General features: G+C 41.7%; 1 pseudogene; it reads right to left on the reverse strand.

The window, feature by feature from the left end:
* Positions 1-25344, reverse strand: part of LOC122684184 — a 193482-nt pseudogene extending 168138 nt beyond the window's left edge.
* Positions 25345-27478: the final 2134 nt, after the last annotated feature.

Genomic DNA, 27478 nt, shown 5'->3' on the forward strand with positions numbered 1-27478 from the left:
TAGTCTGGAGATGGATGGTGGTGATGGTTGTAGGACAATGTGAATGTACTTAACAGTACAGAACTGAACACTTCAAAATGGCAAAGATGGTAAATTTCATGTTACATATTTTACCAGAATTAAATTTTTTAAGACAATATTTTTTTTAAAAGAAAAAAAAAAAAAAAACCTGTTCTCAAAGCTAAGCCCCTCTAGAGGAGGGCATGGCAACCCACTCCAGTATTCTTGCCTGGAGAATTCCATGGACAGAGGAACCTGGTGGGCTACAGTCCATCAGGTCGCAAAGAGTTGGACATGAAAGACCATTTAACACTTCCACTTCACTTTCTCCTGTTTAAGGCCACTGGTGTCTCTTAGCTGGTTACTCTTCAGCTTAACTAGTCTTCCTGCTCGAAACCATTCTCCAGAGGACAACTAGAGTGAGGTTCCAACGTTAACTATGAGCATGCATCTGTAGGCCCATATCGTCTCAACTTTGTTTTAGGAAAACTAGTTAACCGGGCCTGAATTTAGCCACGGTGAGATCACTTAATGGGCTGAGATGCTCAGTGACACAAAGTCTGAATGATAGCCACTAACTCTTGCTCTGAGATGGCTTCACGGAGGTGAAGACAGTCCACCACAATGCCACCCTCACTTTGCTGGCTACATCTAAATACCTACCCTCATTCTCTTTCAGGTTTTGCTATGAATTCAACTCTTCTATGGTAGAAAATGATTCACTAAATTGAATCTAACAAAAGCTCTACAATTCTCTTGGCATTTCTCACCCAAAGGAAATGAGTGTAGTTCAGTCACCTGTTCCTTAGCGTGTTTCTGCTGCTCTCTTCTGCGTTCTTCTTCATCTACTTTGCTGATAACAATGTATCGCTCTTTCTAAAAGACATAAGGCAGATATTCAATTTTCTGGAAGCTACCCGACCCGCCTCACCCTCTTGAAATTCAGGTTCTGCCACCATTAGAAGTTATAATTTTTTATCAGTGCACAGTCTTTCAGGGGAAAAACACATTCAAAGTATCTTGAAATGCCACCAAAGTTGAGTTGTTGCTTTACAAACTAGAACTCATCTCCATGTTTCCATGACATTTTCCTATGATTTATTAATTCACCCCAACAGAGTCAATTATAAATATCAAGAGACTGTGAGAGTAAGACACTCCATAATGGACACTAAGATGTTGTACTTGAACATGGATTTAAAAATAGTTGGTTTTAAAATAAAAATTCTATGTAACCCATATAAATTTAAATCATTATATTATATACCTAAAACTAATACTGTAAGTCAACCCTACCTCAATTTAAAAAATTTCTGTATTGTATCTTATTAACATAAGAGAAAAATCCTGGATTTTCCAGTAACTTGTCGGGTAACTAGCATCTTCTTTCTCACACTGCATTCTGGATCAATCAAACACCACAAAATCTCCTGTGTCAAAGTTTGAGATTTATCTTCTAGCAAGATTTAATACATAATCTCTTAATTATACATCTCACTTAAGAACAAGAACCAAATTCTTTTTTTTTTTTTTTTAAATACTGAGTTTATTTCACATGTATATTTTTGTCTCCGCACCATTTCCATCTGTCTGACCACCACTACTACTATTCCTATCATAACATTCCATACATACTTAAAACCAAGCAAAGGGTGGAGTTCCATCTTTAAAAACTAAACAGGCATTTTGGACAACACATTCTTGGCAATGGAACGTGGACAACATTTATCAGACACGGTAGGAAAAGTTCTCACTCTGCATTATAAAAAGGACAGCCAGATATCAACTGTTACAGAAATGAAATAAATTCTAAAATTCTATAGTTCCGTCAAAGGAACCCACCATCAGCCCACCATTACCCATTTCGGTTCTATCACTGCTCTCTGGGAATACATGATGACAGCATGCTTATGCCCCAGATTCTAAAACCTAATTTTAGTGGCCCATGTAACAAGAAGCAATTACTCCAGGAGTACCATGCATACCAGCTTTCTGTGATGATGAGAACACGTACTAACATTTGCATGCTCTCAAGTTTACAAAGTTCAGTTCCATCCACTACTTTTTAAAAAGCCGTGAGACAGTAGAGCTCATCATCACCATGCTCATGAGTGGATTTACAAATGAGGAAACTGAGGCTGGCAGCGGGGAAATGACTTGTCCAATGTCGCCCAGCTCATGCGTATGGGAGTCAACTCTGATTTTCAACTTCCTGATCTGACTGCACTTTGTATTTGATTACTATGGCACTGGTTCAGTGCATTTAATGTTGGCCCTGGATAAGCCTTGGGGTTACCTTTTCAGTTTCTAAAGTCTCAACATGAATGCCTTTGGGATACCTAAAGAAAAGAAAGAAAACGTGCTTATCAATAGATGAGATAATGACAGCTAAGACCCTAAAGTACTTTTAAAACAACTATATAGCTATAATTTCATTACATCAGTTTTATTAAGTATGCAATAAATATCACTACAGGAAGACTGTAGAGTAAGCCTATTCCATAATATTTCAGTTTCCAAATGTTTCCCTATCTCTGCTCTTAGAATACAGCAATGTATCTCATTTCAAATTAAGTTTTTAGGACTTAGACAGTTTCTGAAATGTCAGGCATCATATAATACAGTCAACACATTACTTCACAGTCAAATCTTGCTTCTAAATGTCACAATGCTTACTTCCTAAGTGAAATTTTGAAGGTCTCTTTAGATGGTTTGGGGCACACACAGGGGAGGTTTGAGATGAGTAACTCTGTGGTAAGCTTGCACAGTAGTTGGCATCTGCCAAGGAGAGGAATCTGGAATCCATAGGGAGTATGTTGCAAGGATAACATGAGAAGAAAGGAGCCTGATCAAATAATAATGGCCCTTTTCCTGGTCTGGTCAAAGTAAATTCACTGGCAGATTCTAACGAAAGAACAAGAACCCCAAACAAAGTCAAGTGCAAACATCCATCTCTCCAATCCTGACCTTCAACTGCTAAGTTAAGAGATTTACTTGAAAATATAACTAAACTAATGGAAACACCTCCAGAAAAAAACACATACAAAATTTTGGACATTATTTCAGGAGATTCACAGGCCTCCTGAAACCCACCCATGGTCTAATCCCTGCTTTAGAAAAAGCATTCACCTTTCATTTAATCTACTTTATTTCAGTATTTCTTATAAACAGCAAAAGTATGAAATTAAAAATTTTGTGTACAATGCTACTGAAATATAGTAAAGAAGGCAGCCTAATATAATTAAATATTTTAAGCTGCATAAATTAAATGACAAGAATCTAAGTAAAAATTATCCTGTTTCAAAAAAGAAAAACAAAGACCATTCACCTGAGTATTTCCCAGGTCTTAAAGCCAAACTTTATTATATACCTTCAAAGGTACTACACATACCTTCATATACCTTCAAATAATACTTCAATTTAGGATATGCCAAATCGATCATTAAAAGAAAACTGTAAAGCCTTTACAGCAGCTACTAAGAAGCAAGAGCAAATAAATTAAGCGGGTATTTAACTTAAGAAATTGGGGGGAAAACAGTAACAAAATGAAGCACTGCCCAAGAACACAGTATGGTCAAGTCACCAAAACCAGCAGAACATCAAAAATGAAATAAAGGCTAAAAAACTGCTTTTAATTTTTTAATCCTGGGTCCCTCACAGAGCCCTCATGTATAATATAAACACTTACTTCCAGCTCAAAGTCTGATAAATCAGTTTTCTTTGGAACCTACGAAAACAAATGAAAAGGTATTAATTTGCAATCATTGAAGCAAAATTCAAACTGACCAAGCACTGGTTGGGAAAGACCACATAAGTTTTAAAAGAGGCTTCATTAGAAGTGACAGTTAACATGCAAAAAAGAACAGAGAGGATGCTTGAGGTGGGAGGATTCCTCACCACCTTTCTTCATCAAAATGCTCTTTACTGGGACTTCCCTGGTGGTCCAGTGGTTAAGAATCCACTTTTCAATGGACAGGACTCGGGTTTGATCCCTAGTCGGGGAACTAAGATCCTATATGCCAAGGGGCAACTCAGTCCACACACCACACAAGCTGCGAGACAAGCCCGTGTGCCACAACTGTGTCCCGACACAGCCGAATCAATGAACTGAACGTGAAAGTGAAAGTCGCTCCGTCATGTCCAACTCTTTGCGACCCCATGGAACAGTTCATGGAATTCTCCAGGCCAGAATACTGAAGTAGCCATTCCCTTCTCCAAGAGAACTAATGAATTGAAAATGCTCTTTATCACTGCTATTATTATACTGCCTTTATAAAAGAGGCAGAAGTCCTTATCAAACCAAAATATTACCTCCTGTGGCTGTATGAACAGAATTTTAAGTAGACAGATGCATTAAAACACTTCTGTTGAAGCTAGTCACAAAGGAGAAGGAAGGAAAGCAGGCTGTTTCAATTACTGACTCTGAAACACCGATGCTTTTTACTGCAGAGAGAAATGAAAAGGACAGAAATAGCCTAACAATGGACTCTGGCTCTTCTGAAGTCTTTCTGTATGAAGCACACATCAAGGCTACAATAATTACGCACTCTTGAGCATGTCTTAAAGCAGAGGTGCATAACAGTTTTCTTCCCTCCAGGACAGGACAAAGCACTCATTCAGTGTCTCAATATACCATGCTCCCCACTGCGTTAACACTAAAGTTAGTGCTGAAATCTTGGGAACATACCTATAATAAAAAGACTATTTATGAATGTTTTTAAGAGACCAAGAAGAGCACATGCCAGAAATCATCTACCTTTCCCAAAAAAGAACAAGTGAAAATATTCAAGGCAACTGACCCAGTACATGGCTCTAAATCCAAGTTCTTGTCCTCTTCACTTTGTAATAAATCTTCTATTTTCTTTCTGAAGAATTAGAATAAAAATATGACCATCAGCATCATTAAGGAACGAAGTCATCAATCAAAAGAACCACCATACTCAAAAGCAGTAACATATGACAATGTAATTTTACCAAATCATAACTTTTTAGTTCAGTAAGGCTTAAAATACTTTACTTTGGCAGATTCTTTTTGTCATTGTTATTAATGAGTCAGTGACAACTTCTCAAGGATTCATTGATACAAGTGATTTACATTTTTACTTTCCTAGTCAAGTAGTTTTGTTATTCAGTCGCCAAGTAGTCTGTTGTTCAGTCGCCAGGTTATGTCCACGTCTCAACAACATGGACTGCAGCATGCCAGGCTTCCCTCTCCCTCACCATCTCTCAGAGTTTGCCCAAGTTCATGTCCATTGAATCAGTAATGCCATTCAACCATCTCATCCTCTGTCACCCTCTTCTCCTTCTACCTTTAATCTTTCCCAACATCAGGGTCTTTTCCAATGAGTCAGCAGTTATACTGATAACTAAACTAAGCAAAACCAGACGCTCCTCCCGTGGCACATTTGCTTGTCAGAACTTCACCACAACAGAAAAAAAAAAAACACAGATATGTTGCAATATCTGGATGGGCCTCTGCCTCTGGGGGAACAGTGGCTGTCAGGCCTGTGGTCCACACAAGAGGTCTGCCCCCTTGCCAAGGCAGTCTCAGGCCTGGTGACACATGGCAATTCTGCGCACAGTACACAAAACTCCATTTACAATTGACAGCAGATGGTTGGATGGCATCACCAACTCAATGGACATGAGTCTGAGCAAACTTCAGGAGACAGTGAAAGACAGAAAAGCCTGGCATGCTGCAGTCCATGGGGTCGCAAAGAGACGGACACAACTCAGCGATTGAACAACATATAACACAAACTCAGGTATGCCACAATTAAATCCTGCCCTCACATCACCCTCTGTGTGCGCTGTGTGTGGGTATCACAAGCCTGAGATACAGGCATCGATCCTGCCCCAAGACACACGTCTCATCGCACGTCTGCTTTCAGTTTAGGAACTTACACTACTTGGTCAATAAACTTCTTCTGATCGTCAGGAATTGTCACGGGACACTTTGAAGTGTTAGGAGACGTGTAGGACAGAGCACCTGCGCCGTTGGACTGCAAACGCTTCTCATCATACTGCTCTCTTAACTGTCTTTCTTCTTCCTGATTTAAGTACGGAATTCCTGAACAGAATTTTTAAAAGTGTGTATTAGCAGAAGTCACTGTTTATCATAAAAAATTTTGTAACAAACCACAGAGTCTAAAATACTTGGGAAAGACCATATTTGACTACAGCTCAAAAAAAAAAAAAATCAATGGAAACAGCAAGTGATTTTGAAATGTATGTGTCTTATTTCATTCACTCCATGTGCTCATTCGTTCATTCATCTCTCAATAAATTGTAATTTGGCATGTACACTGTGCCAGGCACCATACCAGGTGCCGGTGAGCTAATGATGAACAAGGTAGATGCGTCCTGCTCTGTAGTGAAGGGAACAACCTTAGGATGACCAAAGAAGGCCACCAGGCAGGAGGACCCAAAAGGTGAGCATGGATCAGACACGCAGGAACTGGGGGAAGAGTATTTCAGGCAGGGAACAGACATAAATGCCCAGAGGACAGAAATGGCTTGGACTGTTCCAGAAACAGTTCCAGAGAAGGAAGCTGTAAGCAGGAGAACGGAATAATGTCAGGCTGCAGAGGATGGGGCAGGATTACACGGGCCCTTAGAGGCCACGGTAAGAATTTACTTATTCTAAGGACAACGGGATGCTGTTGCAAGGCTTTAAGCACAATAATCACATTATCTGCTCCGTTATTTTCATGTACTTTTTAAAAATTATTTACTTATTTATTTTTGGCTGCACTGGGTCTTTGCTGCTGCGCACGGGCTTTCTCCAGTTGCAGACAGCAGGGGCTACTCTCTAGCTATGGCGGGCACAGGCTCTAGAGCTCACTCAGGTTCAGTAGCTGTGATGTACGGGCTAGCTGCCCTACTGCATATGGAATCTTCCTGGACCAGGGATCAAACCCATGTGCATTGCAAGACAGATTCTTAACCACTAGACCAGCACGGAAGCCCTGCTCCATGTTTTTAAAAGACCATCTGGACTTCTATGAGAACTGAAGTAGGGAGGTCAGCCAGAAGGAACTGTTCACTGTGGTTGTCCAGGCAGGAGATAACCGCTTAGATCAGAGATCAGTACACCTTTCCTTAAAGAGACAAACAAGAAACATTTTAGGCTTATGGGCCATATGGAGATCTCTATGGCAACATGAGATCTCAACATCTTTGTAACATGAAAACAGCCACACACAGTGAGTAAAATAAATGGACACAGTTGTCCCAATAAAGCCAAAAGCTACCTCCTGGACATATTAAATCATCTAGGGATGTACATATAAATGAAGAGCTACAAATAAAAGGCTAAAGCTTAGGAGAAAGGTGCTGAGATACAAATTCAGGTGTCATCAGGATAAAGGGGGGCATTACAAGTCATGGGACAGTTAACAAACTGTGGAACCAATGATGAAGTTAGAAAATCATCATTTGTCAGCAGTAATAACTGTCTCAAGCAAGACTCATCAGTGGATGCTAAACCTAATTGAAGAAGTCTGATCAACATTCCAAACACCAAAAGCTGCACAACAATATGCATGTACTTAATACCAGCCAACTGTATACTTAGAATTGGTTAACAGATGACGTACTGTACGTGTGTTTTTCTAAAAGTAAACAGAAGAGCGATAATCATCAGTAACTCGGCTCACTGGTGTCACGTTCTCCTGATATGATGTACTGAGCAGCACGCATCTGCAGTGTCTCTGCCCGAGACGAATCGATGCCTCTGGACTTGGCTGCTGCTGCTAAGTCGCTTCAGTCGTGTCCGACTCTGTGCGTCCCCATAGACGGCAGCCCACCAGGCTCTCCCGTCCCTGGGATTCTCCAGGCAAGAACACTGGAGTGGGTTGCCATTTCCTTCTCCAATGCATGGAAGTGAAAAGTCAAAGTGAAGTCGCTCGGTCATGTCCAACTCTTAGCGACCCCATGGACTGTAGCCTACCAGACTCCTCCGTCCATGGGATTCTCCAGGCAAGAGTACTGGACTTGGCTGAGGAAACATCAAAAAAGTCCCAATCGAGGGGCATGCCACAAACTAGCCTCCGCTACAAAATACTGTCAAGGTACTCAAATCAAAGACAGACTGAGAAATTGTTCTGGATTGTAAAAGAGCAAAGAGATATGACAGCTTAAATGCAGTGTGTGAGCCCAGAGTGAATCTGGATGGGGAGAAGTTGTTTTTCTCTTTTACTCTAAGTAGCAAAACTTATATACATTAGGTTTGTAAATGAGGTAACAGTACTAGAGCAACATCCATTTCCTAATTTGGATTACTGTACTGTGTAAGAGAAGGTACTTGTTTTTAGGAAAATGCACACTGAAGTAGTTAGAATAAAGAAATGTCATGTTTGGAACTTACTCTAAAATGGTTTGGGGGGAAAAAATTATACACAAGCATGTAATGAGAGAAAGGATGACAAGGCAAACAGTATAATGCCAACATTCAGGAAACTGGAGGGCAGGTACCAGGAATTCTCTGAGGTATTTTGGCAACATTTATAAAGTCTGAGATTATTTCAAAATAAGAATTTAATAATAAAAAGTAAATAAAACCATGGAATATATGAGACTAACATTGAAGCCAGAGGAGACGAAACAGTCAGAATGGGGAGAAGTTCAGAGGGAGGCAGGAGGAAAAGCACAGAACGAAGAGTCTAAAAGCCAGGGGAGAGTGTCCAGGGGAGGAGGGAGCAATCGACCCAGTCAAATTCCGCCAAAGGCGGAGTGAGGACAAAGAAGGATCCACAAGGTGTGAGATCCTGGCAGTCTGACCCGACCTCAAGTCCAAGGAGGGCTGCGGACAGCAAACGGGCTCAGGTGGGTAAAGAGAAAACTAGAGGGGAAGAGGCAGGAATGGCAAGCGCAAGCCCCTCATTCAAGATGCTTTCCTCTGAGTGGGAGCATCGCAGGCCAGAAGTGGCGCTGGGGATGTGGAACCAAGTGAGGGGCGGGTGTGCTTGGTCAGTGTTATTCTGAGACAGACAGATCCCCACGGGCGTGATTCATCTTCACGTGCCACCTACTCCTTTGGTGGTCGGGTGAAATCTACAGGCCCCACCTCAAAATGACGTTTTCAAATGCATAAAATAAAATACACAAGATTATAAAGGAAAGTAATTATACTGAAATAGTTACCAAGAACTTTTTTTATATCTATGATATAGTAATGTAAGATACCAGCTTCCTGGTCAACACATTAAATAAGAAGACCTAACGGCAGGCACTTCCCCACTGGTCCTAAGACTCTGCGCTTCCAATGTAGGGGGCCCGGGTTCAATCCTTAGTCAGGGAACTAGATCTGGCATGCCATAACTGAGAGTTCACATGCTGCAACAAAGATCGAAGATTCCAAGCGCTGCAACTAAGACCTGGTGCAGCCAAATAAGTAAATTAAATACATAAATATTTTTTTTAAAAGACCTACTGGCAGGTGAATTAATGATGGTAATTTCAAAGTACTGGCGAAGGTAAACAATATTCAAGATATCTGCCACAACAAAAATGCCACTTGAAGATACCTAGGATTTCACTGAGGACAAACTTCCTGCTACTGCTAAGGTGGCTGGGTTGTTGCCTACATTCCTAACAGAAGAAATGAACAAATTCAGTTCAAGGTTAGACAAAATATAGATGTCAACTCATCACCACCTTCCCCAGATTCAGACTCCAGAACTCACTCTATAGCAGGAAAGCAGCCTCTGGACTAGATTAAGGAGCTCTGCACTAAAAGACGAAGAACGCAATGGCACCCCACTCCAGTACTCTTGCCTGGAAAATCCCATGGATGGAGGAGCCTGGTAGGCTGCAGTCCATGGGGTCGCAAAGAGTCGGACATGACTGAGCAACTTCACTTTCACTTTTCACTTCCATGCATTGGAGAAGGAAACGGCAACCCACTCCAGTGTTCTTGCCTGGAGAATCCCAGGGATGGGGCAGCCTGTTGGGCTGCCATCTATGGGGTCACACAGAGTCAGACACGACTGAAGTGACTTAGCAGCAGCAGCAGCAACACTAAAAGAATGTTTACAAAGGTTGATGGAATGATCAGCAGAGAAGGGAAAACATCCAGCAGACAGAAGGGCAAACTGGAAGGGCCAGTGCCTGACACAGAGGGAGGGACTAGCCTTCTAAGGAACACCTGTGAAAAGGCTGGGCCCAGGCTCGGCGGGGAGACCTGTGGGTCTGGTGGTAAGAACACAAACTGGCTCTTGCCTGCTGGCTTCTATTTTCATTGAGTCATGACCAGCAGCTGAGAGGGAGGCCTGGAGAGAGAAAGTAAAAATACTGATATCGTAGAAAGTCAGAAAGGGAATTTCTAAGTCAGAAAAGTAGGATTTCTGAGCATGATGGAGTCCTTACTTGATGCTTGTGCTCATGCATTTAAAGTGACAAATGAGCTCAGGTATGTTCCATTTTACTGCAATACTCAGATGCTCAGGAAGAGAGAAAGTGAGTGATCAGAACCAACTAAGGCTGGGACTTAGCTAGACGAGTTCAATATGTGGAGAGGAGCAAGAGGAAGAAGAAAGGATAATAATGGACCAGGCGGACAAGGAGCGAAGTTAAGACCAGACAGTAGGAGGTAACTGACAGTGAGAAAGCAATGGAGATCAACCAACTGCTGAAATGAGGTAGCCAAGTGGATGTGAAGGACGAGAGGAGGCGCTGTCAAGGAGAAATGATGGAGGTGGGCACAGTTCCTCCTGATAAGACCCATGATGCCACTAAGGGAGTGGACAGCTAAGGGGAGGCAGAAGCGAGGACTGCTGACCCCCTGGGAGTAGACACGACAGAGCTTTTGCAGGTGCTCCATGTGGATGCTGGAGTAACCCAGAAGGAGGAGAGAGGTAGGAATAGAGAGAAAGATGAGCCAAAGTCTAGGCTTCTGGTGTCCTTGCAAACAGAACCTAAAATAATTGAGGCTGGGGTGAAGAGAGGGGAACATTTGCAGGAATGCAGATTCCACCTGGAGGTTAAAGAGCATAAATTCAGGTGTTAGACAGCCTGCACTAGAATCCCAGTTCTATCACACCCAGGACGTCAGCAGAAGGGGGACGGCAGAGCTGGTTACACAGCCCTGGGAAGAGCCGTGGCTCCTGAGAAGAACTCAGCTGGACTGAGGTGGAAGGCCTACCGCCCAGCTGCATAGACAGCTGAAACCATCTGTGCTTGGGAGAATGGTGACGGCAGTCACCTGGTTCCACTTCAGACAAGGAAGTCAGAGGTATGTCCAAGGAGGCTGCCAGGAGGAAAGGGTCTAGCATGTGCAAACCCTAGAGTGCAAAGATTTAATAAGGAAGAGGAATAAAGGTCCGGGTCAGATTTAAAGCACAGGGATAAGAGTCTCAGTAATAACAGATGGCCTGGGAGCCCTGATGCAGTTGTGACTAAAATACTTCAAGGTCTGACTACAAAACTAGAAAATGAAGCATCCTTCATGAAGCTGTTTCTCTCCTTCTATGAAAATAAAACCATCAGGCTGGAAATTACACATTCATAGGAATCTGGTTAAAGTAGTTCCTTCAAAACATTTCTGCAATAAGACTTCCCAGATGGTCCAGCGGTTAAGACTCCATGCTTCCAATGCAGGGGGCACGAGTTCGATCCTTGGTCAGGGAACTAAGATCCCACATGCCAAAAAAAAAAAAAAAAAAAACTGCACACATTCCATCATAGTACTCTAACTATATGTGGAATTTGTATTTTATAGTGGCTTTTAGAGTCAAGCATGAGCCACAGGAAATAAAATTACTTTGTTATACCCAAATTGTGTTACCCAGCAGGTTTACCCACTAGGTTAAGCAGTTTGGATTCAAAAATTTTTTTAGCATTTCCAAATATCAAAAGCACCAGTAGATATGAGGATGCAGCACCACTGAAGCAATTAAACAACCAACATGACATGGTCCTAAAGACCCTACAAGGAGATCATGCTGAGGGAAAGAGATTGTAGCTGAAGTCTATGTTCTGGAACCTTTGCTGAGAAATATCTCCTTCCCTACCTCACTCAGTAACACATCCACCATGGGAAAGAAAGCAGTTTACAAGAATAATTAAGTGAAAAGTAGCTACTGACCTTAGAGCAGCAGGCACTTAATACTGCTGGGAACGACAGAGGCTTTCCCAGGCACTTTTAGGGAAGTAAATGAATGGAGGAAAAAAAAAACCACTCTGATGTGCTTGAACGTCCAGTGTTCATTAATTAAATATTTAACAATCACCTCTCTGAGGGATCATGCCCTACGCTGGGGACAAGGACTCGGACTTGGTCCCCCCACCCCACCAGGTTGCTGGTCAGCACATCACCCAGCAAGTTAGCCATCAGAACTGAATTTTTTCTTCCAAAGACCATCGCAGTATTACTGAAACATGGCCGATTATGAAAATGCGACACTGGACCACTTGTCTCAGTGGAAGACAACAGGGACACATACCCCACAGGGAGTCTGCCAGGCGACTGAGTCACACCAGTGACAGCACAAGCCCCACCCAACGACTCTGGGGGCTCGAGAGGCCTCATCAGAGCTAAAGGAGGCAGCAGCGCCTCTCCTGTGCCACTCATGCTGGACCAGGCCTTCAACAGCGGGGCACAATAAAAACTCTAACGGCTGCACAGGCTGGAATGGAAATCCGAGACCCTGTCTCAGACAGTACGCACAGAGAGATAATTCTCAACCGAGTCCAGATTTACAAGCTCTGAAGAGAGGTCACGTGTAATCTTACCGTTGCGAAAAACCTTATTAAAATCAAATCCTTGGCTTGCTAGAAAGTCAATGCTTGAGCTCTGAAACAAGATAAATAGAACATGCATTTCAGTGATGTTCATGGCAGGTGTGTGAACATAAGCAGAGAAAGAACTCTGGGGAGTAAACGAAGGCAACCAGGCAAGGGGGTAGCATGCCACGGGTCAGAGAACAAGGGGCTTCTACTCCACGGCTGCTGAACTGTCCATTCATTCACTTCAACTATCTGGGCTTTTCCCTTATAGTTTGTAAGACAAATATCCTTTGTTACCCAACATTTAAGAAAATCTTACTTGGTGAACATATATTCTCCCAAGAGGCAGGAAACTGCTGAATAAAAATTAAATGTATTTCTATTATCTCACCCCAGGTTCAAATTTAAGGGAAAAAATGTGCAAATTATAAGGTATCAATATTCACTTCAACTTAGATTCTGGAAGCCCAAAATCTTAACTGGATGTTCTTTACATTCAACATCATAGTACAGAAAAATTCCCAGTAAAGAGACTTACTAAACACATATCTCAAAGTCAAAATATATACGTAAATGTAGAAAAAATATCAAGTAAGTAATTATACACAAGAATGGGAACATTTTCACAAAGTCCTTACTCAACTGACTGAAGGTGGGAAACTTCACTGAGCTTCTCTAATTTTATTTTCGTTTTAAGTCAGAACCGCCTTGTCTAACTCAATGAAACCATGAGCCACTCTGTGCAGGGCCACCCAAGACGCAAGGGTCATGGTGGAGCATTCTGACAAAACGTGGTCCACTGAAGGGAATGGCAAACCACTCTAATTTCTTGCCTTGAGAACCCCATGGACAGTATGAAAACAGAAAAAGATACATGACACTGAAAAATGAAATTCCCAGGTCGGTAGGTGTCCAATATGCTACTGGAGAGAAGTGGAGAAATAACTTCAGAAAGAATGAAGAGACTGAGCCAAAGAGAAAACAATGCCCAGTTGTGGATGTGTCTGGTGATGGAAGTAAAGTCTGATGCTATAAAGAGCAATACTGCATAGGAATCTGGACTGTTAGGTCCATGAATTAAGGTAAATTACAAGTGGTCAAACAGGAGATGGCAAGAGGGAACAGTGACATTTTAGTAATCAGTGAACTAAAACAGACTGGAATGGGTGAATTTAATTCAGATGACAATTATATATACTACTGTGGGCAAGAATCCCTTAGAAGACATGGAGTAGCCCTCACTGTCAACAAGAGTCTGAAATGCAGTACTTGAGTGCAATCTCAAAAACGACAGAATGATCTCTGTTCATTTCCAAAGAAAACCATTCAATAACACAATAATCCAATCTATGCCAGTAATGCTGAAGAAGCTGAAGTTGAATGGTTCTATAAAGACCTACAAGACATTCTAGAACTAACACTCAAAAAAGATGTCCTTTTCATCATAGGGGACTGGAATGCAAAAGTAGGAAGTCAAGAGAAACCTCGAGTAACAGGCAAATTTGGCCTTGGAGTACAAAATGAAGCAGGGCAAAGGCTAATAGAGTTTTGCCAAGAGAACACACTGGTCATAGCAAATACCCTCTTCCAACAACACAAGAGAAGACTCTACACACGGACATCACCAGATGGTCAACAGCAAAATCACACTGATTATATTCTTTGCAGCCAAAGATGGAGAGGATCTATGAAAGAAAGTGAAAGCAAAGTCGCTCAGTTGTGTCTGACTCTTTGCAACCCAATGGACTGTAGCCCACCAGGCTTCTCAGTCCATGGAATTTTCCAGGCAAGAGTACTGGAATGGGTTGCCATTTCCTTCTCCAGGGGATCTTCCCAACCCAGGGATCGAACCCGGGTCTCCCACACTGCAGGCAGACACTTTACTGAGCCACCGGCAAGCCCAGGAGAGGCTCTATAACAGTCACCAAAAACAAGACCAGGAACCAACTGTGGCTCAGATCATGAACTCCTTATTGCCAAATTCAGACTTAAATTGAAGAAAGTAGGGAAAACCACTAGACCATTCATGTATGACCTAAATCAAATCCCTTACGATTATACACTAGAAGTGACAAATAGATTCAAGGGATTAGATCTGACAGACAGAAAGCCTGAAGAACTATGGACAGAGGTTTGTAACATGTACAGAAGACAGTGATCAAGACCATCCCCAAGAAAAAGAAATGCAAAAAGGCAAAATGGTTGTCTGAGGAGGTCTTACAGATAGCTGAGAAAAGAAGAGAAGCTAAAGGTAAAGGAGAAAAGGAAAGATATTCCCATTTGAATGCAGAGTTCCAAAGAATAGGAAGGAGAGATAAGAAAGCCTTCCTCAGTGATCAATGCAAAGAAATAGAGGAAAACAATAGAATGGTAAAGACTAGAGATCTCTTCAAGAAAATTAGAGATACCAAGGGAATATTTCATTCAATGATGGGCACAGTAAAAGACAGAAATGGTACAGACCTAACAGAAGCAGAAGATATTAAAAAGAGGTGGCAAAAATACACAGAAGAACTATACAGAAAATATCTTCATGACCCAGATAACCACGATGGTGTGATCACACACCTAGAGCCAAACATCCTAGAATTCGTGATGTCAAGTGGTCCTCAGGAAGCATCACTACGAACAAAGCTAGTGGAGGTGATGGAATTCCAGTTGAGCTAGTTCAAATCCTAAAAGATTATGTGTGAAAGTGCTGCACTCATTATGCCAGCAAATTTGGAAAACTCAGCAGTGACCACAGGACTGGAAAAGGTCAGTTTTCATTCCGATCCCAAAGAAGGACAATACCAAAGAATATTCAAACTACCGCACAATTGCACTCATCTCACACGCTAGCAAAGTAATGCTCAAAATTCTCCAAGCCAGGCTTCAACAGTATGTGAACCATGAACTTCCAGATGTTCAAGCCGGACTTAGAAAAGGCAGCAGAACCAGAGATCAAATAGCCAACATCTGTTGGATCATCTAAAAAGCAAGAGAATTCCAGAAAAACATCTACTTCTGCTTTATTGATAACACCAAAGCCTTTGACTGTGTTCAGTTCAATTCAGTTCTGTCACTCAGTCATATCCGACTTTGCAGCCCCATGGACTGCAGGACACCAGGCCACCCTGTCCAGCAACAACTCCTGGGGTTTACTCAAACTCGTGTCCATTGAGTCAGCAATACCATCCAACCATCTCATCCTCTGTCATCCCCTTCTCCTCCCCGCTTCTATCTTTCCCAGAATCAGGGTCTTTTCCAATAAGTCAGTTCTTCACTTCAGGTGGCCAAAGTATTCAAGTTTCAACTTCAGCATCAGTCCTTCCAATGAATATTCAGGACTGATTTCCTTTCGGATGGACTGGCTGGATCTCCTTGCTGTCCAAGGGGTTCTCAAGAGTCTTATCCAACACTACAGTTCTAAAGCATCAATTCTTCAGTGCTCAGCTTTCTTTATAGACCAACTCTCACAAACATACATGACTACTGGAAAAACCACAGCTTTGACCAGACGGACCTTTGTTGGCAAAGTAATATCTCTGCTTTTTAACATACTAAAAAGAAACTAAAGAGCCTCCTGATGAAAGTGAAAGAGAGAAGTGAAAAAGCTGGCTTAAAACTCAACATTCAAAAAACGAAGATCATGGCATCCAGTCCCATGATTTTGGACTCCAAAATCACTGTAGATGATAACTGCAGCCAATTAAAAGACACTTGCTCCTTGGAAGAAAAGTTATGGCTAATTTAGACAGCATATTAAAAGGCAGAGATGTAAAATAAATAAATAAATAAAATAAAAGACAGAGACGTTACTTTGCCAACAAAGTTCCATCTATTCAAAGCTATGGTTTTTCCAGTAGTCAGGTATGGATGTAAGAATTGGACTACAAAGAAAGCTGAGTGCCAAAGAATTGATGCTTTTGAACTGTGGTGCTGGAGAAGACTCTTGAGAGTCCCTTGAACAGCAAGTCCAAGGGAGATCCAACCAGTCCATTTGAAAGGAATTCAGTCCTGAATATTCACTGGAAGGACTAATGCTGAAGCTGAAACTCCAATGCTTTGGCCACCTGATACGAAGAACTGACTCACTGGAAAAGACCCTGATGCTGGGAAAGATTGAAGACAGGAAGAGAAGGGGACAACAGAGGATGAGATGGCTGGATGGCATCACGACTCGATGGACATGAGTTTGAGCAAGCTCCATGAGTTGGTGATGGACAGGGAAGCCTGGCATGCTGCAGTCGATGGGGTCTCAAAGAGTTGGACATTCCTGAAGTAACTGAAGGTAGAACAGTTAAATCTGACCCTTTATAGAGCAGCCCTTCCTCAGTCGCACTTGATGTTACACCATCAGTCTAGACTGAGGATGCTCTGCCAGTTCCAATAAGCTCATTACCATATCCACTTTAGAGATGCTGCTGAAGACAACGTCGTCTACACAGAGGGCTTCCCTGGTGGCTCAGATGATAAAGAATCTGCCTGCAATTAAGGAGACCTGGGTTCAATCCCTGGGTCAGGAAGATCCCCTGGAAAAGGGAATGGCTACCCACTCCAGTATTCTTGCCTGGAGAATTCCATGGAGTCTGGCAGGCTACAGTCCATGGGGTCACAAAGAGTCAGACATGACTGAGCGACAAATACCATGATAACAGAAAGGGAAATGTCTTGGGGTCTCTAATCTGAGGAAAGCTGAACTGGTCCTAAGTCCTGGTCCATTTTGATCCTTTGGACCACAGAACTGACCGTGTGTTTCCCCCTTGTCTTGGCTGGTAGGAAGCTCAGAGACAAGCAGGTAAGACTTTCTTTGGCATGAATTCTGTGTTCTAATCATAACACAGTAATCACACCCTCATTTTTCTTTTCTTCCAATTTTTCACTTACTTATTTTTAATCTTAGGTTAAAAGGTTTTATATATTATATATACTTTTATGTACTTTATGTATCTTTATTACTTGACACCAGTTCTTTTAAACTATGAGCAACCTAGTCAAATATACATGGGTATGTGCATGCATGCACACACACACACAGATACAGACACATCATTTTCTATCATGTCCAGGTTTTCTGTGATGTGAAATAAGCAACCATTTCCCCTATATCTTCCTTGTTCATCCTGTTCTGAAATAAGACCCAGTGCCTTCTGACTTGGGCCACAAGCCCCTCTACCTTCCATGCCTGAGTACTCTTAACTCTGCTCCCCTAATACCCATCACTGACAGAGACAACAAAAGATGGCTTATGGAAAGGCGTTTTTACCCCTCCTATCACTAGACTCCATCCTAACTTTCTTCTTTAAAAATCAGAGTCAGAGATCACGCATCCCCTTTTTCAAGCTATTTATTTTCTACTCAAATAATACTCTTTAGACTGCAAAAAAAAAATGTACTCTATGCCCCTGAATTTAAAGCCTCTTAAAATGGTAAATTTTAGGTTATGGATTTTTTTTTTACCATAATAAAGAGAAAACACTTCAAACCAACAAACTTTATTTATAATATACTAAACACTATCTTTGGTTTGTTCTAAATGTATCATTTTCAGGATTCAAAAGATGAGCATAGATATTAGAGAGGACAATTTGAGGCATCTATCAAAATTTTAAATCTATAAGTTCTATGACTCATCAATTCCCCTCATAGGAAAGCTATCCTATAAAACATTCCTGGAGTTCAACTTGAAACTTAGTCTGTGACAACCTGGAGAGGTGGGATGGGGTGGGGGAGGAAGGGGAGGGAGGTGCAAGAGTGAGGGGACATATATACACTTATGACTAATTCATGTTATTGTACGGCAGAAACCAACACAGCATTGTAAAGCAACTATCGTCCGATTAAAAATAAATTTAAAAAATAGCTTAAAAACATATGTTGATTCGGCAAAAAAAAAAAAATTTCCTATATACAACCAAGACACATGCACATGGACACTGACTATAGCACTGTTTAAAATAGGGAGCCACTGGAAAACTTTCCAATTCCAATTAGATAAATTATAATACACCTGTATTATGAAATATGAAGACATTGTGTTAAATGGAAAATGCAAGTTATTTAAAATATGAATGTTATGATTCTGTGTATATTAAAGCAAAAAACTAAAACTGTGTTTGTGTGTGTGTGTGTGTGTATATATATGTAAACACAGGAGCATATGTATATATGGCACAAAAGGAGTGAAATGGGGAAAGAAGTGGCATGGGGGAAGAGGGGATTTAAAAACAACATTTTTTACTCTATAGACAGCAGCAGTGTTTTGACTTTTCACGGCCATGTATGTATTTTCTTCCATGAACTCCACTACAGATGTTCAGGCAGAAAAAAGAAGAACAGAAGAAACAGGAAGTGAAGACAATGAAGACGCCTTGCAATTCACCTGGACGGGCACGCGCTGCAGGCGTGTGCATGGCTCTCAGGGCGTCATTCCTCCACATCCTGCCTAGTGTGCGTGGCTCACTGTGTGTACAGATACTTAGTTTTCACACAGCACAGAAAGTTGTCTTGCCCCCCAATTTTCCCTGCTTTAAGGATAATAAAAGCTTTTCAAGATCAATTTTTCACTAGACACAATCTTCACCCTACTCGCCGACTCTAGAAGCTAAGTTCCTTTAAAGACGCGACTCTGCTGCAGGCATAGATTTTTAAACAAGACAAAATCCACCTTAGATGGAGGACCAGAAAAAAATCCAAAGATACTATCATTTACCTTATCCATACAATTGCCAAGTTTACTTACTGAGTCTCAACCTCTTCCCTGCCTTTGTTTTTCCAGAACAGAGAACTGCACCATTTGAGCCCATTAATCTCTGGCCTGTCTTCAAGTCTATGATGTTTTTCCTTTTTTTAAGGAGTGGCTGGCTATCAGGACTGCATGAAGTGTTCCAGGTGTAGTCACAGGATGATTTTGTGTGATGGGTAGGGTTCTTCCGACCTGTCTCCAGTTGTGTTTGTGTTGGTCTTTTAGAACATACTGTCATCCCTAAGATGTCTCACTGCCACTGTGTGCATTTGATTAATTCCTGGCTAAAACCATGGAATCCACTTTAAGGAACTGTCTTTTCCTGCTACCACTGGAAAACTACATCCATACAAATGTCCAAACTGAACCTATCTTTCTCAGAGAAAATTTACAAATACCATTTAATGAAGTATTCTATACTCATGTGACTGGTAAATAGCTGTTAAATGAGGATGAGACGGTTGGATGGCATCACCGACTCAATGGACATGAGTTTCAGTAAACTCCAGGAGTTGGTGATAGACAGGGAGGCCTCACGTGTGGCAGTCCATGGGGTTGCAAAGAGTCAGACATGACTGAGCAACTGAACTGAGCTTATTGCAAAGTAAAGAAATATCAACTATGGTTTATCTGCTAATTTAAGAAAAATACTGGATACAAGAGTAAAATTACCTTCTCTCCAGCTCCTGACATACAATGAATGCTGCTTCATTTGTTTACATCCTGCCTTATTACAGAGAGAATCTGACATGACTCAATCACTCAGAAGCCTACCCTCCAGGCTTTCTTAACTGCAGTACTACTTAGATGCAGGAAAAGGGACAGATGGGAAGACTCAAAGGAACTAATGTTACTCCAGGGAGAGAAGCTCAGACATAAGATTATAAGGAAGAGAAGACCAAAACTCAGGTTTCATCACATATCCATATGATAGACACTAATTCACACTGTCCTTATCAATAGAGATCAATGATCTCCTTATTCGTTAATCAGATTATTAAGAGAGCAGAAAGGGGAAGCTGACATTCACCGAATGTCCACCAGATCAGCTACAACTCTGAACTGGCTGTTCTAAAGGGGACCCTCCCTGAATCCTCACCTTGGCTCATAAAGTCAGCCCTTTCCTCCTCAGGAGGCACCAGTGGTCTTTTTCTACCCTCTTTCCTAACTGGTAAGCTTGGGAAAAGAAACCGAGCACATGTAACTTAGCCCCTTCTGGGTTCCCTAGTGGCTCAGACAGTAAAGAATCTGCCTGCGATGCAGGAGACCTGGGATCGATCCCTGGGTTGGGAAGATCCCCTGGAGGAGGGCACAGCAACCCACTCCAGTATTCTTGTCTGAAGAATCCCATGGACTAAGGACCCTGGGAGCTATGTTCATGGGGTTGCAAAGAGTCAGACACAATTGAGTGACTATACTTTCACTTTCTCTTTTAGGTTTGCTCTTTTCAAAGAGCATACACACATACTCTGCTCCTCCAGAAAATAAAGGTCTACCCTTGAAGAGGCGTGCAGTGAAAATGGGGTTGGGAAAAAAACCTGCAGGTCCTAATCTGTAGGTTCAGTTCAGGGGTAAGACAATAAAAAACATCCCCCAAAGAGCCACAGTACGAAGTCATGGTCTCAAATTCAGCTCTACTTATAATAAAGTTCATGTTCCCATGTCCCTCTGCCTGTCTCTTACATCTTATTCCTTAACTCACTCTCAGGTCAAAGGAAAGATGAGAGTATAATTTATTTATAATCCAAAAACTGAAGGTCAGTGAGGTAAAGTGATTTGCCCGAAGTGCAAAGTTGGTCATAGAACCAAATTTTAAAGAGAATTCTGATTCCACGTTTCCACACAGCTTCATCAGGGATTCGTAACAGAAAAAAAAGGAACAACAACTCAGTTATACTACTAACCTGACAAACAAATTTGACATCTGGTGAGGATCTATTGAAGGGTTTCGGGAAAACGTAGAAGTTAAAAGACTTCGTTATATACCTGGGGAAAATAAGATAAAAGGAGACTTAGGGTGTTATATTATGCCATGACAAAAGAATTCCCACCACTTGTTAAAACAACCTACTTTGAATCTGTGTAGTCATACTTAAAAGTGCAAAGGCCAAACTGAAACAGCAAAAAGTCCATGGAATGCTGGAAAAGGGAAATAAAATATCTGTCAAAACAATGCTGTATAGTCGACATGAGCAACAGTATTTGCAATCAGGTAGGTTTTCTGATTATTCTACTTGACTTTGGCAGAATACTTCTGATCCAAACCGATTATAGATTATCTATCAGGAGCATTATTAATTTATGAATATTTCTTACTATTTTTCCCAACTAAGCACTTATGCATCATCCAGAGCATCATAGTAAACCTATTTCCAAATGATTAAAATAACCACATCATATTTCCTGTAAATGAAATTAACAATGAAAATACTAAACCTTCCCCAAAATGTTTTCCAGCAAACAATTATTTTTGCTGTTGTTTTAAATACCACTAAATATCAATTCATAGCTGGGGTTGAGAAGTTAATAAGCAAGCTTGACAATTTTATTCCTCTATAATTTAACATATGCAAGACCAACATGGGAAAAAAAAATGAGATTTTCTAGCACACCCACTTACCTTTTTAAGCTTCTGATACCTTTCTTCTGCAGTGTCAAAACCATTTGTTAATGCGGTGACTGAAGGTCCATCGCTGATTCCTAGATTTTAAGAAAAAAAATTTTAACCTATTCGTAAATGCTAACAGAAAATGTCAGTCAACTACTCAATGGCTCTATAATTTCTTATTTTTATGAATTAAAACTAACTGGAAGTGCTCTTTATTTCACTTTTTCAAAATTAGCATGAATTTCGCAGGCTAACAAGCCAAACCCTGTAATAGAGAATTCAGAGATACAAATGTTTCAATTTGAGAATGGACAGTTTCAGTATCTAAAACAGATTTCAAATAAAGAAAACCCTATAGATATCTCACCAAAAAATTATTAGAACTAATAAATGAATTCAGCAGAGTTGCAGGATACAAAATTAATATTCAGAAATCCACTGTAAATTTCTATACACTAATAACAAACCATCAAAAAGAGAAATTATAAAAACGATCCCACTGACAATTGCATCAAAAAGAATAAAACACCTAGGACTATATTTAACCAAGGTGAAAGACCTGTCCTCTGAGAATTATAAGACACTGGTGAAAGCAATTGAAGAAAACATGAAAAACAGAAATGCTCATGAACTGGAGGAATTAATACTGTTAAAATGCCCATATTACCCAAAACAATCTATAGATTCAATGCAATCTCTATCAAAATACCTACGGCATTTTTCACAGAACTAAACAAATAATCCTAAAATTTGTATAGAACCACAAAAGACCCCGAACAACCACAGCAATCTTGAGATACCACCTCACATCTGTCAGAATGGCCATTCTCAAAAACACAAGAAATAACAAATGTTGGCAAGGATGTGGAGAAAAGAAAACTATCATGTACTGTTGGCGGGAATGTCAATTGGTGCAGGCACTATAGAAAACAGTATAAAGCTTCCTCGAAATATTAAAAATAGAACTAACATATGATCCAGCAATTCCACTTCTGGATATTCATCAGAAGAAAACAAAAATTATTTTTTCTTCAATAATTCTAACTGAAAAAGATATATACATCCCTAGGTCACTACAGCATTACTTAAAATAGCAAAGATAGAAGTAACTTAAGTGTCCAAGGATAAATGAAAAGATAAAGATTCTATACATATGTAAAGATGCTATAAATGTGTGTGAGTATGTGTGCATGTGTGTGTATACATGCATATATATGCATACATGGGGCTTCCCTGATGGCTCAGATGGTAAAGAATCTGCCTGCAATGTGGCAGACCAGGGGTTGAGAAGATCCCCTGGAGAAGGGAATCGCTACCCACTCCAGTATTCTTGCTTAGAGGATTCCACGGATAGAGGAGCCTGACGGGCTCCAGTCCATGGGATTGCAAAGAATTTGTGTAAAGAAATATTATTCAACCATAAAAAAGAAAAAAAAAAAAAAAAACAACCTTGTAATATGGATGGACCTAGAAGGTACTATGCTAAGTGAGTGAAATAAGTCAGACAAAGAAAGGCAAATACTGATGATTTCATTTACTGATAAAATCTTAAAAAAAAAAGAAAAGAAAAGAAACAGAAAGAGACTTATTGATACAGAGAGTAAACTGATGGTTGCCAGAGTGAAGGAGGGGAGTTTGGGGGGGGGGGCAAATAGGTAAAGGAGTTTAAGAGGTACAAACTTTCACTTATAAAATAAGTCAGTCACAGCACAGAGAATATAGCCAATAATATAGCTGACAAGAACTTTGTATGGTAACAAATGGTAACTAGACTTAGCGAGGTAATCAATCCATAATGTATAAAAATACCAAATCAGTGTTATACACTTGAAACTGACATAATTGGTTGATCATAATTCAGTAATTATAATTCTATACCATTATTTATATAACTATATGTATATAATTAAGCAATTATAATCCAGTAATGGATTATGCCCAGTAAAAACAAAGTTATGCCCAGCATGGATTCCTTTAGAAAGAGCTGAAGTCTTTGAAACAAGCACAACTTGTAGCAAAAACGGCTATCTTTACCAAAAATTGGATATCTCTGATCCAAAAGAAAAAAAAGAACCTTGCAATTATAACTGTTAGTTACACTAATCTAAGTACTAGATACATGTGTACACCCACGCCAAGGCAGGCAGTGAACACGTTCACTAATGCCTAAAGGAATACCCTCATTTATTTGCAGAAGTCCAACCCTAAAGTCAGCCACAAAGCACAAATCTTGTATGAGCCCTCTTAGAGCAAATGTCTAAACTAGTCAAATTCATAGAGACAGAAACAATGATTGCTAGAGGCAGAGGGGAGGGAGGAGCTGGGAATTACTGTTCAATGTGTAGAGTTTCAGTCCTGGAAGATGAAAAAGTTCTGTGGAGATGGACGGTGGGGATGGTGGCACTCCAGTGTTACAGTCTCACTTAACTTTAAAACCACTTAAAAATGGTTAAAAGGATACATTTTATGCTATGTGTATTTCACCACACATCAAAAAAGGCCTGACCCTAACTCTCCAGCGCTGTCCCACACCTGTCCAGCTGTTTTTAAGCAGCATCAAAAGCATAGTCTCTTATCTGCAACCCTCAGAGTTCGAACAACCACAAACCCAATCAGGAAACCCACCGCACCTCTTTCGTGCTTTTGAAACGTTTAAGAGGAAACGTGGAGACTCATGCAACCTGACCCAGAAAACTCAAACAGGGAGGAGCGACCAGCAGGTATAAGCCCAGGCCAGGGGTCAGGAGGGCGCGGGGGTGGGGGGTGGGGGTGGCGGGCAGGAGGAGGCTTGGCTATGCACTGCAGGGTGCCAGCCTCGAGCTTGCAAGCGAGGGATACCTGAAAACTCCCCATCGATGGCGAAGAAGTCGGCCTCCTCTATAGCCTGGTACACTTTGTGGAGATTACTCTGAAAATCTGCGGAGAAACCGAGAAGAGGCTCAGAACTGGTGGCCTGGCTTTCTGCCCACGGGTTACTAGGGGGATAGGGAAGGAGGGAAGGGGAGCTGCCAAGGATCCTGGGATGAGAGGACAAGTCCCTAAGGGGTGCACAGACCGGAGGGATATAAGCCCCGAGGGGTGCACGGGCCAAAGGCGAACAAGGCCCCAAGAAGCGCAAAAGGGGAGCAAACCCCTGAGGGGACTGCCTCTGCCCCAGGCCGGGTCAAGTAGACCTGCCGCGGTGAGGGCCTAGCAGGCCGGGTGAGGAAGTGCCCCGAGGACGCAGGGAGGTGTACAGCGGACACGCACTGCTCCTGATTATCTCCATTCTGCGGAGTGGCCAGGCCTCCGGCCCCGCCCGGGCCCGCCTCGACCGTTCCACTCCCGAAGTTCCGCGCGGCGACAGCGCTGGCAGCCACGGCAGAGACCGCGGGGGCGACTTCCGGAAACAGCGCGCGCCGGCGCGCGTCACGTGCGCCTGCGTCATGGTGGGGCGGGGCCAAGGGTGGGTTTCATTCCCTGGACGCAGCAGGGCTAAGAGAGTTCCAGAAAAACATCTATTTCTGCTTTATTGACTATGCCAAAGCCTTTGACTGTGTGGATCACAATAAACTGTGGAAAATTCTGAAAGAGATGGGAATACCAGACCACCTGACCTGCCTCTTGAGAAACCTGTATGCAGGTCAGGAAGCAACAGTTAGAACTGGACATGGAACAACAGACTGGTTCCAAATAGGAAAAGGAGTACGTCAAGGCTGTATATTGTCACCCTGCTTATTTAACTTATATGTAGAGTACATCATGAGAAACGCTGGGCTGGAAGAAGCACAAGCTGGAATCAAGATTGCCGGGAGAAATATCAATAACCTCAGATATGCAGATGACACCACCCTTATGGCAGAAAGTGAAGAGGAACTAAAAAGCCTCTTGATGACAGTGAAAGAGGAGAGGGAAAAAGTTGGCTTAAAGCTCAGTATTCAGAAAACTAAGATCATGGCATGTGGTCCCATCACTTCATGGGAAATAGATGGGGAAACAGTGGAAACAGTGTCAGACTTTATTTTGGGGGGCTCCAAAATCACTGCAGATGGTGATTGCAGCCATGAAATTAAAAGACGCTTACTTCTTGGAAGGAAAGTTATGACCAACCTCAGTCAGTCAGTTTAGTCACTCAGTCGTGTCCGACTCGTTGCGATCCCATGAATTGCAGCAGGCCGGGCCTCCCTGTCCATCACAAACACATGCCCATTGAGTCGGTGATGCCATCCAGCCATCTCATCCTTTGTCGTCCCCTTCTCCTCCTGCCCCCAATCCCTCCCAGCATCAGGGTCTTTTCCAATGAGTCAACTCTTCGCATCAGGTGGCAAAGTACTGGAGTTTCAGCTTCAGCATCAGTCCTTACAATGAACACCCAGGACGTACATATTTTAATGTATGTCCTTTAGGATGGACTGGTTGGATCTCCTTGCAGTCCAAGGAACTCTCAAGAGTCTTTTCCAACACCAGAGTTCAAAAGCATCAATTCTTAGGTGCTCAGCTTTCTTCACCGTCCAACTCTCAAATCCACCCATGACCACTGGAAAAACCACAGCCGTGACTAGACGGACCTTTGTTGGCAAAGTACTGTCTCTGCTTTTTAATATGCTATCTAGGTTGGTCATAACTTTCCTTCCAAGGAGTCAGCGTCTTTTAATTTCATGGCTGCAATCACCATCTGCAGTGATTCTGGAGCCCAAAAAAATAAGTCTGCCGCTGTTTCCACTGCTTCCCCATCTATTTCCCATGAAAGTGATGGGACCAGATGCCATGATCTTAGTTTTCTGAATGTTGAGCTTTAAGCCAACTTTTTCACCTCCTCTTTCACTTTCATCAAGGGGCTCTTTAGTTCCTCTTCACTTTCTGCCATAAGGGTGGTGTCATCTGCATATCTGAGGTTATTGATATTTTTCCTGGCAATCTAAATTCCAGCTTGTGCTTCTTCCAGCTGTGTTTCTCATGATGTATTCTGCATATAAGTTAAATAAGCAAGGTGACAATATACAGCCTTGACGTACTCCTTTTCCTATTTGGAGCCAGTCTGTTGTTCTATGTCCAGTTCTAACTGTTGCTTCCTGACCTGCATATAGATTTCTCAAGAGGCAGGTCAGGTGGTCTGATATTCCCATCTCTTTCAGAATTTTCCACTCCAATCCCAAAGAAAGGCAATCCCAAAGAATGCTCAAACTACTGCACAACTGCACTCATCTCACACGCTAGTAAAATAATGCTCAAGATTCTCCAAGCCAGGCTTCGGCAATACACGAACCGTGAACTTCCAGATGTTCAAGCTGGTTTTAGAAAAGGCAGAGGAACCAAATTGCCAACATCTGCTGGATCATCAAAAAATCAAGAGAGTTCCAGAAAAACATCTATTTCTGCTTTATTGACTGTTCCAAAGCCTTTGACTGTATGGATCACAATAAACTCCTGCTCACTGG

This window comes from Cervus elaphus, chromosome 26, assembly GCF_910594005.1.
Source record: "Cervus elaphus chromosome 26, mCerEla1.1, whole genome shotgun sequence".
NCBI lineage: Eukaryota > Metazoa > Chordata > Mammalia > Artiodactyla > Cervidae > Cervus > Cervus elaphus.